Raw genomic sequence first — 14,324 nt, 5'->3', positions numbered from 1 at the left:
ACAATCACACTCTTACCTTACTTACTAGCAATATAACTGCAGTGAGACGCCGTGGAAGTGAGTCGACAAGTCCCTGGTAGTCCTCTGGACGCAGCTGACACCAAATCGTTTACAGAGCGGCTGCCAATGCTGGTCTGTTCGTGGGTGCAGGATCCATGGCACGGAGCCTGCGTTCCAGGACATCCCAGATATGCTCGATAGGGTACATATCGGGGCTCCTGGGTGGCCATGGCAGTCGTTGGACCTCCGCTACATGTTCCTGGAATCATTCCCGGGCGATGTGGGAGCGATGTGGCGGCGCGTTATCTTCTTGAAACACCACAGAACCGTCTGGGCGCTGGAAGGCCAAAAATGGGTGGAGGTAGTCTCCGAGCAGCTCAACATACCGCGTACCATTCAAAGTCTCTTCCAGAACAACTAGGGGGCCCATTCCATACCAGGAAAATGCACCCCAGACCATACCAGACACACCAACGCCCTGGACCACACCTTCGAGGCAGGCAGGATCCATCGCTTCATGTGGTCTGCGCCATACACGGTGCCTCCCATCGGCATGGTGCAGTTGAAATTGTGATTCGCCCGACCCTATCACGTTATGCCGTTGTTCCAGTGTCCATCCCTGGTGACTGGCGACAAATGCGCGTTGTTGTGCCCGATGACGTTGGGTTAACAGTGGCACCCGTGTGCGGCGCCGGTTCCCATACCCAATAGAACCCATGTTCCTATGGATTTTCCACTGGGAGACGTGTCTAGCACGGCCTGTGTTGAATTGAGCCATGATTTGTTGCACGGTTGCCCGTCTGTCACTACTGACAATCGGTCTCAGATGACGCCGGTCACGGTCATCGAGGGTGGCTGGACGGCCGGTCGTTCGTCTGTTGTGGACGGTGACACCTGCATTCAACCATTCACGATACACTCTGGACACGGTTGATCGTGTGAAGCCGAATTCCCGCACTACTTCCGAAATCGCACTTCCAATCCGTCAAGCACCGACCACCATTCCCCTTTCGAACGGTGTCAGCTCACGACGACGTTCCATGTTACACCTGTCACAATCACAGCCACTGCTCGCAAGGTCTCCTATACAACTGCCGCTGTCACAGGGGGCGTTTGGTGCGCAAACAACACATCTGCGCATCAGTGCTTCGCTATCCCATGACATTTGCTCAGTCGGTGTATATCAACTACAGTCACATAATTCACTCACCATATTAACTTACGCCATCATATTTTACCATCATACCCTTCACACATATGCCAACGATAGTCTTACATTAATTATGACAGACAGTAATGTCATATTATATCAGCCCTCTCCACATATTCACTTCTTCCCTCCAATACAATTATATACATCAACCACTTCCCATAATTTACATTCCATAGAGCAGCCCCAATCATCATCCCCTTCGTATATATACCAATCATAATCACCTATTAATTTCAACCCTCGAATTCAATTACTATAAACCATCAACTCCACCTATTGTTCATCCTCTCTCTAACTACTAACAGACACATATCCACCATTAACTTTCTAACAGAATCATCCATAGTTACCATCTACACTTCACTACCTCTCTTATCATTCAAACATAATAACTCTGATCACTCTATGACCAACCTCCAAACACCCCTCAGCACCATCAACAAACATTTAAATTCCAGGCCATATTCACTTGAATTACCGTAACCCATCTCTTAACCATCTACCATATCAAGCTCACTTTACATATTGATTACATTTGGCATACAGTTAACAAAGACACAGCTCCACATCATATCAAGCTCACTTACATTTCCATTTCAATTTACATACCGTTAGCAAAGACACAGGTCCAACATTACACTTGGCATACAGTTACCAAAGCCATAGATCCACCATTAACTTAAATTACCATGCCTGACTCTTACCCATCAACTAAATTTCACTATCGCTCTTATCATTCCGACATTCAATACTTATAATTCAAATCTACTTAACTATAATCACACCTCAAAATCCCACTTAACCATTAAATTCAGTATACATTTCGAAGCCCATTAACAAGCACACTCCATCACCTTCCAATTTCTACATACTCTTAACAAACCAGACCATCTTTCCTTATTTACAATCACTCCAAATATCACCCTGCCAACTCCACTCTCCTTCCGGCTTAATTCTTAAATCTACCAGACCATCTTTCCTTATTTACAATCACTCCAAATATCACCCTGCCAACTCCACTCTCCTTCCAGCTTAATTCTTAAATCTACTTAACTATAATCACTCATAACAAAATTACACTTAACAACTAAATGCACTACACATTTCAAATTTAAATCACTCTGTATTTCCAATCCTCACAGCCACTGTTTATAGTGGCCTTTAGGCCACCACACACAGAGACCTATGCTACGCTACACTATGCTACACTAAGCAGTGCCAAGCTGTGGTGTGCTATGACACGAATAAAAAGCTAAGCTAAACTATGCTAGGCAGCACTTTTATTGTCTCTCAGTTATAAATAATCAATTGCTCTCTCTGCACTACTGCTCGATGGCATGATTTTTTTTTCGAAGGGGTTTGACTGGCTGAGATTGTGTAGGTGTGGGGGCGTACAGAACAAATGATGAATCAGAGATATGTGATAAGGAATGTAGGTAATCACATTCCTGACTCTCACAGTCATCTGGATGGCTACTTTAGTTATCTCTTGACGTCGATATGTTTCCTGTCTGTCAATGTTTGAATGTGTGCTGTAAGGAAAATTAAGCTTTTTTTTTTTGCTAGGGGCTTTACGTCGCACCGACAAAATTAAGCTATTAATACACATCCAATCGTATGTTAAGAAATGACACATGGAGATCTGTTTGTGGAGAATGAGCCTATTGAACTGTCCTAGTCCTTGTGCTTCACACGCAATTATTCTTGTTGTTCATTTTATTAGTGAAATGTTTATGATTTCTTAGCTGCAAAACATAACAAATCAAGACGTTCTTGTTTTCTTATAACCTCGAATGAATTCCATGCGTTTTAAATTATAATATACTCAACATGTAAATAATTTCATCAATATTTAATAGTTTTAATATTTTAAATATTAGTCATACCGTGTGCATTAAAATAACAGCTCATCTTCTTAGTAAGGCAATATGAATTCCATTAGTTTGTGGAATCTCCACTCCATTTTTTCCCCTTCCTGTCCACTTTTACTCTCTTTTTGTCTCATCAATGCCTCCCTAAAACAGTCTCTCAGTCTTTTTTCAGAAGTTTTTAAGTTCTTTACCTAAAACAATATATGCTATCATTTCACCTTTCTTGGGAACTGTTGATATATTTAAGAATATGGCATACAGTTGTAGAACAGGTGCTTCAACTGCATCTGATCAATTGTAAATAATGTGCGTAAAATCATGTGAAAAAAGTATTCTTCTCAAACAATTAGAACTGTCAAAATTGTGATTATATAGCTAATTTATAAATGGTAACCTACTTACAATCAATTTGAAGTACTGAACTTATTTCCTGCCAACAGTTTTCTTTTCTTATCAAGTCTCTTTAGTAATTTTATGATGTATCATAAAGCCCGTGATATTTTTTTTTCACCTCCTCAATTAGTAGTTCTTCTTTTGGCCCATTATCCATTGTATTAAAATATCAAAGACCGGGCAAGTTGGCCGTGCGCGTAGAGGCGCGCGGCTGTGAGGCTTGCATCCGGGAGATAGTAGGTTCGAATCCCACTATCGGCAGCCCTGAAGATGGTTTTCCGTGGTTTCCCATTTTCACACCAGGCAAATGCTGGGGCTGTACCTTAATTAAGGCCACGGCCGCTTCCTTCCAACTCCTAGGCCTTTCCTATCCCATCGTCGCCATAAGACCTATCTGTGTCGGTGCGACGTAAAGCCCCTAGCAAAAAAAAAAAATATATATATATATATAAAAGTACTACCAGAAGAGACTCACACGACACGACTAAACACACGACAGCCCGCCAGACCAACTGCTCAGAAATGAAAAGCGCATGCGCTAGGCCAGCTACAGCCAAGAAAATCGCCTGTGTAGCGATCTGTCTAGCTTAGCTTAGCTTGGCATTGTATAGCTTAGCATAGCGGTCTGTGTGTGTCATCATACTTAAATGCATTGGGAGCGATATTTTTCACACCGCGTAGCTTAGCCTAGCTTTCTGTTTGTGGTGGCCTTAACTTCCTTATTCTTAACCACCCAAACCATCTTTCCTTATATTACCACCATGTCTTCATCCACTATTCCCTTACTTACTTACTAACTTTACTTGACTTTTTACTTCTTGTTACTATGCCCTCATCATTTTTTTCATTCCCCACAGATCTCTTAAGCTCCTGCTCCTGCCTTTGTTCATAAACAGCTCTATTCTCTCCCTGTCTGACCTTTCCTTTTCACTCCGCACGTCCATTCCTTCACTGTGTTCACCTCTCTGCCTTTCCGCTTCCCTGGCTATGTCCATAGCTGCTTCTCTACACATTTCTATTCTCACCCTGTTGTCCACTGCTCTTTCCTTCTCACTAGGCACGGCCACTCTTTCACTATGTTCATCTCCCTGCCTTTCCTCACACAACTTCCTGTTTCCCCTGGTTCTTTCCTTATCACCATGTCTGTCTTCTCCGACATTGCTTTCTATAACTTGCCTTTCTTCCACTCTCTTCCCCATCACTTCTTCTTGCTTCAAATTCTCTTCTGATTCCTGTAATTTAGTCACTGTCCAAAATCTGGTCCATTGGCCATTGGTTACCACTAATTCCTGACCCCTAATGTGAGCTCTTAATCCTTGAAGAGTGACCCTCACTAAATGTTTCTTAAGGTTTTTTATATTCTTAATCCCTTCTCTTCCTATGTCTCTCGTAATCCAAATTTTTGTACTCTGTAGATTACCCCTGTTTCTTATCTCTATCTCCGCCATCAGAGTGGATAACAACTTCACTTTTATCGGCCTGTTACCCTGTGCATTACCTATCCTTTCCACATCGCATCAACTTCACTGAAGTTAATTTTCATTCTGTTTTGGATGACTTCCACAACTTCATAAATTGTCATCACTTTGTCCTCTCCTTTTTCTTCTGGCACTCCATATATAAATAAGTATTTGTTCCTGCATTCATGGGTACTGTCTTCTATTTCTGCCTTCAGCTTCACCACCTCTTCTTCCATATTCCTAATTTTCTCTTTGAGTGACACAATTTCTCTCTCATTGTTTCCCACTTTGGTAATTATTTCATCTGTTTTTCCCTGGATCCTTTGCCTCATATTTTTGAGCTCTTTCGCTTGTTCCTGAATCATATTTTTAATGTTCAAATGGACATAATTCTTCCACAACCTCCTTTACCACCCTCCTTATGACCTCCACATCTTCCCAGCTCATATTGCCACTGGAAGTCGGGCCGAGTTTACTTCCACGCCCCTCTAACTAGCAGTACTATGATCACCGCTACCACCAATATCATCTCACCCTCTTATTTCCACTTTACTTCCTTCTCTTTTGACTGTTTCCTTCTTCCTTCTCCCCTGGCATCTTCTAATAACTACCCAATATTGTTCAGCACTAATCATCTCCCTCTTCACCCTCGTCTTCCCTCTTGCTCTCACCACTCACACTCCACTCCTCCTCTATCGGCACACTCGACCCAGCACGTCTGCACTCGTTGCTCGCTTAGGCTAGATTGTGTGCATAAGTCAGTATCAGTACATAGTACATTTTGTACATTATCTCCTTACTTTTCCTTGGTACTTCTGTGCTCCAAACAAGTTTTCTTACACTTTGGTAGAATGCATTACTCTGCTGTACCCTCCTGCTAATCTCCATGTCCACCCTAGCATTTTGGATTAATTCACTTCATAGGTATTTAAAGCTGTCAACAATTTCCAGACTCTGACTTCCAATTTTCACAGTGCCCTTTCCTTCCCTTTCCCCTCTTGACATCACCATAGTCTTGCTTTTTGCTGTACTGATTTTCATGCCATACTTCTCAATTTTTTTGTTCAGTACGTCTAGTTGTTGTTGCACTTCTTTGCTGCTCTTTCGCCAGATCACATCATCATCTGCAAATAGCAGTATATTTATCTCCATAGGCTTCCTTTATTTCCTTTACAATTTTGTCCAGGACCATAATAAACAAAAGAGGTGACAGCACACTGCCCTATCTTAGTCCAGGCTTAATCCTGTCTTTCCAACTGGGGTCAGTGCTCTGCTAGCACAGCTGTTGTACATTGATTGCACTATTTCTAACATTTCTCTTCAGAGTCTCTTTTTAACCATGGTTTCCCAAACCTTCTCTCTGGGGACACTATCATATGCCTTTTCTATATCTATGAAAGTCATGACCAGATCCTTTCCATATTCCCAGTTCTTTTCCATCAGCTGTCTCACGCTAAAGATTGGGTCCATTGCAGATCTTCCACTCCTGAAGCCATATTGTTCCTCTTCTAACTCTCCCTCAGTCTTTCTTCTCATTCTTCTAATATCCTTTCCAGTATTTTAACTACCTGCGATATAAGTGTGATTCCTGTGTAGTTACCAGAAACTTTCTTGTCCCCTTTCTTAAACACTGGTATTATTATCCCTTTTTTCCAGTCTTCTGGTACACAGTTTCATTTCCACATACATTTTAGTAGTCGGTACAACCATCGCATACCAACAGGTCCAGCAGCATTTATCATTTCATCCATCCCTGTAGCTTTTTCCATCTTGCATCTTTTGTACCACTAACTCCACCTCCCACATTGTTATATCATCCTCTGTTTTTGAGTCCCCACACTGTACAGTTTTCACATTCAATAGCTTATCAAAATACTCCTTCCATCTTTATCTCTTCTGGGTGTGTTAACAATTCCCCATCTTCCTTTTCCACTAGCTTTGAGGTAACTCTTTCTGTCCTCTTACTTCTTATAAATCCATGCAGCATCCTTTTACTGCCGCTTATATATGCTTTAATTTTTGTGTAAATTCCTCCCAACTCTTCTTCTTTTGTTCTCCTACCACCTTCTTATATCGCCATTTGCTGTTGAGAGACTTCCTTTTGCTTTCCTCTGTTTGATCTCGGTTCCATTCTCGCCAGGCTCTCTTCTTGTAGATGTCCTGCCACAGGCACTCTCTGCTGCACTAACAAATGCCTTTGTAAAATTGGCCCACTCCTCTTCTACATTTTCCACTTCAGTAACTGGGTTTTGCTGCTTCAATCTCTCCTGAAAATCTTCCTGTACATTTTTGTTTTTCAGTTTCCATACTTTAATTTTGCTTTCTCTTATCTCTTTAGTTTTCCCTTTTTCCCAACCATAATTTTGCCACCACAACTCTATGGTCCCCATCAAATGCTTCTCCTGGTAAAGCTGTCACATCCATCAACTTCCTGCAATTTGTCCTTTCCACCAAAAAGTAGTAAGTTACTGATTTTGTTCTTCTGTCACCCCACCCATTTCTCATAATTTTCTTGCTGTTTTTCTTTCGAAACCATGTATTCCTCACTATAAGTCCATTCCTTTCACAGAAGTTCACTAGTTCCTCTCCTTCGGGGATTCTTTTTCCCATATCCATATGGTCCAATGACTTCTTGCTTTCCTTGTCTCTCATTTCCAACCTGTGCATTCAGATCTCCCATTATAACCACTTCCACACCTGAAATTTATCTTTCTACTTTCTCCAAGAATCCTTCAATATCTTCTTACCTGTTTCCCATCTGTGTTGCATACACTTGTATGAAATCCATCACTTCATTCTTCATCTTGAGTCTAATCTTCATTATTCTGTCCCACTCCAGTCACCTGGGTGTGGTTAACAAGCCTCCTCTACTCCTTTCTCTCCTTCCATTTTTCCTGTGCTCCATTACTTCCACCACATCCAATCCAGCTTCTCTAATGTCCTTCCAAATCTGATCCATCCACCTTCTTCTCAGTCTTCCAATTGGTCTCCTTCCCTTAACTTCTCTTTCCAATTCCCTTCCTTTCCCATTCTTTTTACATGTCCGAACCATCTCAGTGTTGCTTTCTGTATGTTTTGTACTAACGGTTCTATATTTAGCTCTTCTCTAATTGTAATATTTTGAATTCTATCTCTTCTTGTCTTTTTAACCAATGTTCTTAAAATTTCATTTCTACTGCTTGGATCTTCCTATCTTGTCTCTTATTAGTTACCAGCATTTCTAGTCCGTATGTTACAGTCAGTAGAATCCAAGCAACTGAAATGAGATTCATTAGAACCATGAACCAAGAAAACCAGAAAGGACAAGATCAGAAATGAAGTGAATAGGAAAGTAGCTGGTAATGAGGTTCCTATTATCAGTGTCATAAAGAAATGCAGACTTCAGTGGTATCAGTGGTATGGGCACGTAATGAGAATGAACAGGGAAAGACCGGCCAGAAAATATTTCGACCTTAATCTCGTAGGAAGAAGACCACAGGGAAGACCAAGAAAACGTTGGATAGAGACTAATGTGGAGGAGAGAGGATACAAATGGGAGGATGTACTGGATCAGAAGATATATGAAGACAGAAGGAGATGGCGAGCGCTTGCACACCACACCCCGGAAACTGGAGTTGAGAAATGATGATGATGATACAGTCAGTATGTCAGCATTAATAACAAATATTCCAATTCTGATATTTACAAGCTCAGATGCCACAACTGTGCTTCCATCTACATTTGCCAAACTGGTAAAAACTTCTAATCCTGCTATCAAGAAAGTGTTAATGCTAAGAAACACAATAGATTTTGAGCCATGCCATACCTAGGTACTTACAGAGGTCCGCATGAGATACTTTCACTCCATTAACATAGAAATTAAAACTGAGAGGACTTTTCACCATGTTTACCACCATACCATATTCTCTGTTCATCTCACAACATTGTCAAGGTCTTTTTGCAGTCTTTACACATCTCATATATATATAGAAAACATAAAGGTCCAATAATACTGCCTTGCAGAAATTTTAATATGTACAGCATACCTACCAACTTTCCCGATTTAGGCGGGAGACTCCCGATTTTCCACAGTTTTTCCCGCCTCCCGATTATTTTATTATTTCTACCGATTTTTGCTTATTTTTTGGTGAACTTCAAAAATTTGTTTTCAAATCCCGCCATTTCAGCTTTTTTTTTACGCCAGTGGCCGGCAGTCCTTCGCTCATTGGCCGCTTTCAAATGAAATATCGACGTTTATTAATGGGAGAAATGTGCGCGAATGTGTGATGATTATTGAAACCTGTATATCGCGACGCGTATATCGATTGTCAGTCTCTCGTTCTCGCGTGCTATGTTCGTGTTCGTTCACATCAGTCTAGTCGATTCTAGAGATTCAGATTCTAGTCGCTAGATATGGTTTCATTTTTAGTAATTTAGTAACAGAATTTCAATGATACCGACTAGTAACTTTACTAGAGATTTTAGGAGACATTTCCGACAAATTTTAATTTATCTCAATATAAATAAGAGTGTCTGTACATTGCTCAGAATTTAAAAAGAATAATATTTCTGTACCGGTCGTGACCACAGTAACAAGGAGAAATACACGTTTTAATTTTCCGTAATGTCTGTCTGTCTGTCTGTCTGTCTGTCTGTCTGTCTGTCTGTCTGTCTGTCTGTCTGTCTGTCTGTCTGTATGTATGTATGTATGTATGTATGTATGTATGTACGCCCATCACAAGAAAACGGCTGAAGAGAATTTAACAAAAATCGGTATATAAAGTCGGGGAATAAGTCGCTACAATCTAGGCCATAAATAATTGTATTTATACTGAATGAAATGGTAGTTTAGGGGAAGGCCTAAAATTTCATTCTCAAATATTGTTATTATTGGCCCTATCAATAAAAACAACTTCATTAAAGTTATGAAAATTCCTATCATTTACGTCTTAACTTTTACATTTTTACCGTACTGGCTATGATAAGATGTATTCATGAATTTGGATTTTTGTTACCAAGTCCATATCAGCGCCGAACTACGAGAAAATGGGTGAACAGAAATTAATGAAAATCGGTATGTGAAGTTGGGAAGTAAGGAACTACAGTCTACGCTATAAATAATTTTGTTCACCCTGCTCGAAATGGTAGTTTAGGGGAAGGTGCCAAAAATTTAATTTTGAATTACCTATCTTATTGGCCATATTGAAAACTACTACATAACAAAAGTTATAGAGAGTACAATGTCTGGTTATTTATGTCTTATTCAGTTTTATCGCACCGACTATAATAATATTGGTGGTGATGGTGATTAAATTGTGAAGATGATTATAAGAATGAGAAAAACGTCATGAAGGAATGATTACTTAAATAATAACACATGAAGTCATGAAGAAAGGACTCACTTTACATAAGATGCTGTAATATCGCAGAGTCGGAAGATAACTAAATGTGAAGACCTGCGATACAGAAAGCTCATGAAATTGATCAACAATAACATTACATTGACCATTATTTGTGATGATGTGCTTTGTGTATTCTGCTGGCATTTATCTCCGATATTACTGCTGCGTATCGAGTATAACAGCCTGCCTGAATATTGGCGGGAAGTAGCTGGGGAGTTAGATCTCTCTCTTCTTAAGCATGCTATTCCTCTGGTTCATAAATTTTCTGATACTGCTGGTACATAACACACTGGATCGTCATAGTATTCCAGCTTTTTGATCCCTTCTCTGAGGCAGTGATTGGAATGAGCAGTGTGCATACTTCAATGCAATAATGACACAGGAGTGTTTTGCGGCTGTCTGCAGCCTGGTCATTCTAGCTCTGGAACTTTCATCTGTTAGATCGACACCGTAGTACTTTTTGTTAAAAGTGAGAAAATATGCTGTTTTCCATTTTATCGAATATTCCATATGACAGCATTACTTTTAATTGTGACATTTGTACTGACGTTATTGTATTGACCTATGTTGACTTCAGTTGGGAAAACTATAAGGATAGTCTTTCTGAGAATACTGTAGCGAAGCACGGGTACAACAGCTAGTTATTTGATACAAATAGCATTGAGCTTCACATGATCGCGCAGGCACTTGATGCAATATACCGTAATCTATGCATTTACTGAGTAATGGCATCTGAGTGCATGACTGATTCACACGTGTGGAACATGAGTTCATACTATTTTCGGAAGGCTTATCAGAGGCCAATCATCTCACTCACATACTTTCTGTGAGGTAATAGAGATGTGGAATTTTTAGCCTTGTAGCCTCGTATAGCAACAGTCGGGCTGTGAGACTATAAGTGTTGTAAATATATCATAGTACTGTATTGCACAAGTCATGTAGAATAAGCAGTTTTGACCAATTGTAGCTCCTGATTTCTCCTGATTTTTCCCGATTTTCACATCAGAATCTCCTGATTTTTGGTTTTGTAAAGTTGGCAGGTATGGTACAGGATCAAACCATCCTTTGTCTACTCTAATTCACCAAGTTCTTTTTTCTAGACTTTTAGCCAGATGTTCAATAACTGTTTCGACGAGTCCAGTAGCCCTCATTTCTGTCAGTAGTCTCCCATCAAAAGCCTTCGATAGGTCGTTACTGATATTCATTTGTTCTACTGAATCCAAATTATCTTCTATATCTTGCTGGAATCCTGTAAGTTAAAACTCACTGGCATAACTTGGCAGATCAAACTGATTTCTATCAAACCAGTTAGTAATTTTGCAAACTTGTCTAAGATAAATAGAAATAATACCTTTCCAGAGCTTACATGCAGTACATCAGGCAAACCAACCTATAACTATCCACTTTGTTTTATCACCCTTTCGTTTGTATACTGGGGCTATGAAATACTCTCCTTTAATTTGGCATAGATCCTTCATGCAAACAGTTATCAAACAAGTACTTCAAATATGATACTACACTGCTGTTTGTAGAAAGTGAATCACTCAAAAGCAATGGTCCGAAACGCCAAAATCAGAGGACGTGTAGAACAGTGGAACCATAATAAGTGATTGAAATTGCAGAGAGATGGTGTGCATGTAGCGTACACGTAGGCCCAGCAGTGCCCTTCTGTGTGTGACCGGCCAGGTCAGTGTTACGCAATGCTCAGTCAGTGCGGAGCCGTCATACGAAGTGGAAACATGTACCTAAGTGCCACTATACCTCGCCGACATCACAGGAGGGAATATCAGCATGGGAGTGCGTTCGTTCGAACGGGGCAAAATGATAGGGCTCCAGGAGATGGGTCTGTCGTTCCGTGACACTGCGGCTCGTGCAGGGTACGCTGCTTCAACAGTGAGGCGTATGTGGAACCAGTGGAGAGAAGAGGGCCGTACACAGCGTACTGGACGACACAATGTGACCACAGCGCGAGATGACCGCCATTGTGTCCGCTTGGCTGTAATGGACAGAACAGCTTTATCCACGATGTTGGAGCACTGCAACAGGTGTGGGGATGTCTGCATCGACGGTTCAATATCATCTTCTGAGGGCCGGACTGAAGGGACGCATGCCATTGCGCCGACTTCCATTCACCAGCAACCACCAACGCCGTAGACTGCAATGGGCATGTGAACACCAACGCTGGCATGCTGAGTGGCAAAATGTAGTGTTTTTGGACGAGTCCCACTTCAACCTACAGTGATGGCCGCATACGCGTTAGACGCTGCCGTGGTGAACGCCATCGGGCAGACTGTATTGTTGAGCGGCATAGCAGACAAAAGCCAAGTGTGATGGTTTGGGACGCAATTACCTATAACATGCAATCTCGCCTCCTATGTCTTGAGGGCAATCTGAACAGCTACTGCTACATCAGGGAGGTTTTACAGCCCGAGGCACTGCCCCTCCTGTAGGCCGTTCCAGACGCCATATTCCAGCAGGACAATGGCCGGTCGCATGGGGCGAGGAATGCGCAAGCCTTCTTCGAAGAATGACGGATACCACTGCTTCCCTGGCCTGCCCATTCGCCGGATATGTCACCCATTGAACATGTCTGGGATATGGTCGGTCGGCAACTTGTTCGTTCAGGTCCTCCTGCAGCCACTGTTGATGATTTATGGATGCGCCTACAAACCGCGTGGCAGAGTATTCCTCAGCAGCATAATCAGGTGCTCTTTGATTCCCTGCCACAACGCCTAGCGGCTCTGATTACAGCGGGTGGTGATGCTACGCTGTACTGAATTTCCACGGTCAGCGTGCATGTACAGTTCTGTAATTGTAATCATTTGTGTCTTGTTTTGTCCCTAATATGTGGAATAAATTGCATTGTGATCACAGCTCTTGGTCTTGGTGTTTCACTTTCTGCAAACAGCAATGTATATCCCAAACCATTGCCTCTAGTAAATCCACAGAAATCTTATCAATTATGGCTGCTTTCTTTTAGCTTTCAAATGTTGTATCCATTTGTAAATATCTTTATCACCATAGTGAACCAGGAATGCCTATGGCCTGGAACGTAGTTTTTAATTAGAAGGATATTTGCAACGAGGCGGCTCAAACACATGTGAAGAATGTGCAACGTAACGGGACAGCACGGAGGAGCCACAGGAAAGAAACGAGCTAGCTACTTCATCAGCTGCAAGCATGCGAGATGACGCAATCATCACGTGAACTTCGTCTAATCTTCTGGAATGTACCAGAAGGTTTTTTATATCTCCTAAACCCTTTGAGATATTTAAAAATAAAGTACATCATCATGTAGCTCGTTATTTAAATATCAACTTGCTAAAATTTCATGTAAATCGGCTCATGGATTGTCGAGATATTGAGCTGCAAAGAAATTGCATTTTTCCATGAGGACAAGCAGTTGACCTCGGCATTCTGTATAAAAGGGCGGGCAGGCTAATGCAAGGTATAAGCAGTTACAAATTGCAACTCACAGATGACGGATCGTCATGTTGTTCTCCATACTGGTCATGAACCTAGTAACTTCGTCACGTGTTATTCTTGACAGAATCGTTGCCGTACTTGTAAAAGTTGTACAGTATTTCAGGACTTAGAAAAATTCCAGTGTGTGTTGAGACGAACTTTAACATTTTACAGTGTTAGCTCCAGGCTTATAATATTTTAAGATTCACGAACTTAGTATTTTTCGTGACAGAAAGTGAACGACTTAGCTTTGTCTTGTATTGAAACTCGAACTTGACTTATTTTTGAACTGTGATAGTGGACAACCGAGTGGATATTAAGGTTATTTTATGACAAATTAGTGGAATACTAACTCTATTTAAGGGAAATAACCCATATTCTTCTTAATTTGTGTGTAAAGTATAAGTAGGGACATTTAAACTACATCATACATGTGTTGTGAGTGAACTAAATTTACACTTATTAACACTATCATTATTTGAACTCGTACTTTATTACAAACCAAATGTTCGTCATACATCGAGCTTTAAAGACAGTGATG

General features: G+C 41.1%; 1 protein-coding gene across 1 annotated transcript in view; it reads left to right on the top strand.

The window, feature by feature from the left end:
- The window catches only part of Srp72 (signal recognition particle 72), a 126,023-nt gene that overhangs the window by 24,773 nt on the left and 86,926 nt on the right, over positions 1–14,324 (top strand). The gene's annotated exons all lie outside the window — the stretch shown is intronic.

The sequence above is a fragment of the Anabrus simplex genome, chromosome 1 (assembly GCF_040414725.1).
Source record: "Anabrus simplex isolate iqAnaSimp1 chromosome 1, ASM4041472v1, whole genome shotgun sequence".
In the NCBI taxonomy this organism is placed as follows: Eukaryota; Metazoa; Arthropoda; class Insecta; order Orthoptera; family Tettigoniidae; genus Anabrus; species Anabrus simplex.
Note: the sequence above shows the minus strand (reverse complement) of the source record. Positions and strands in the feature narration are given on the sequence as shown.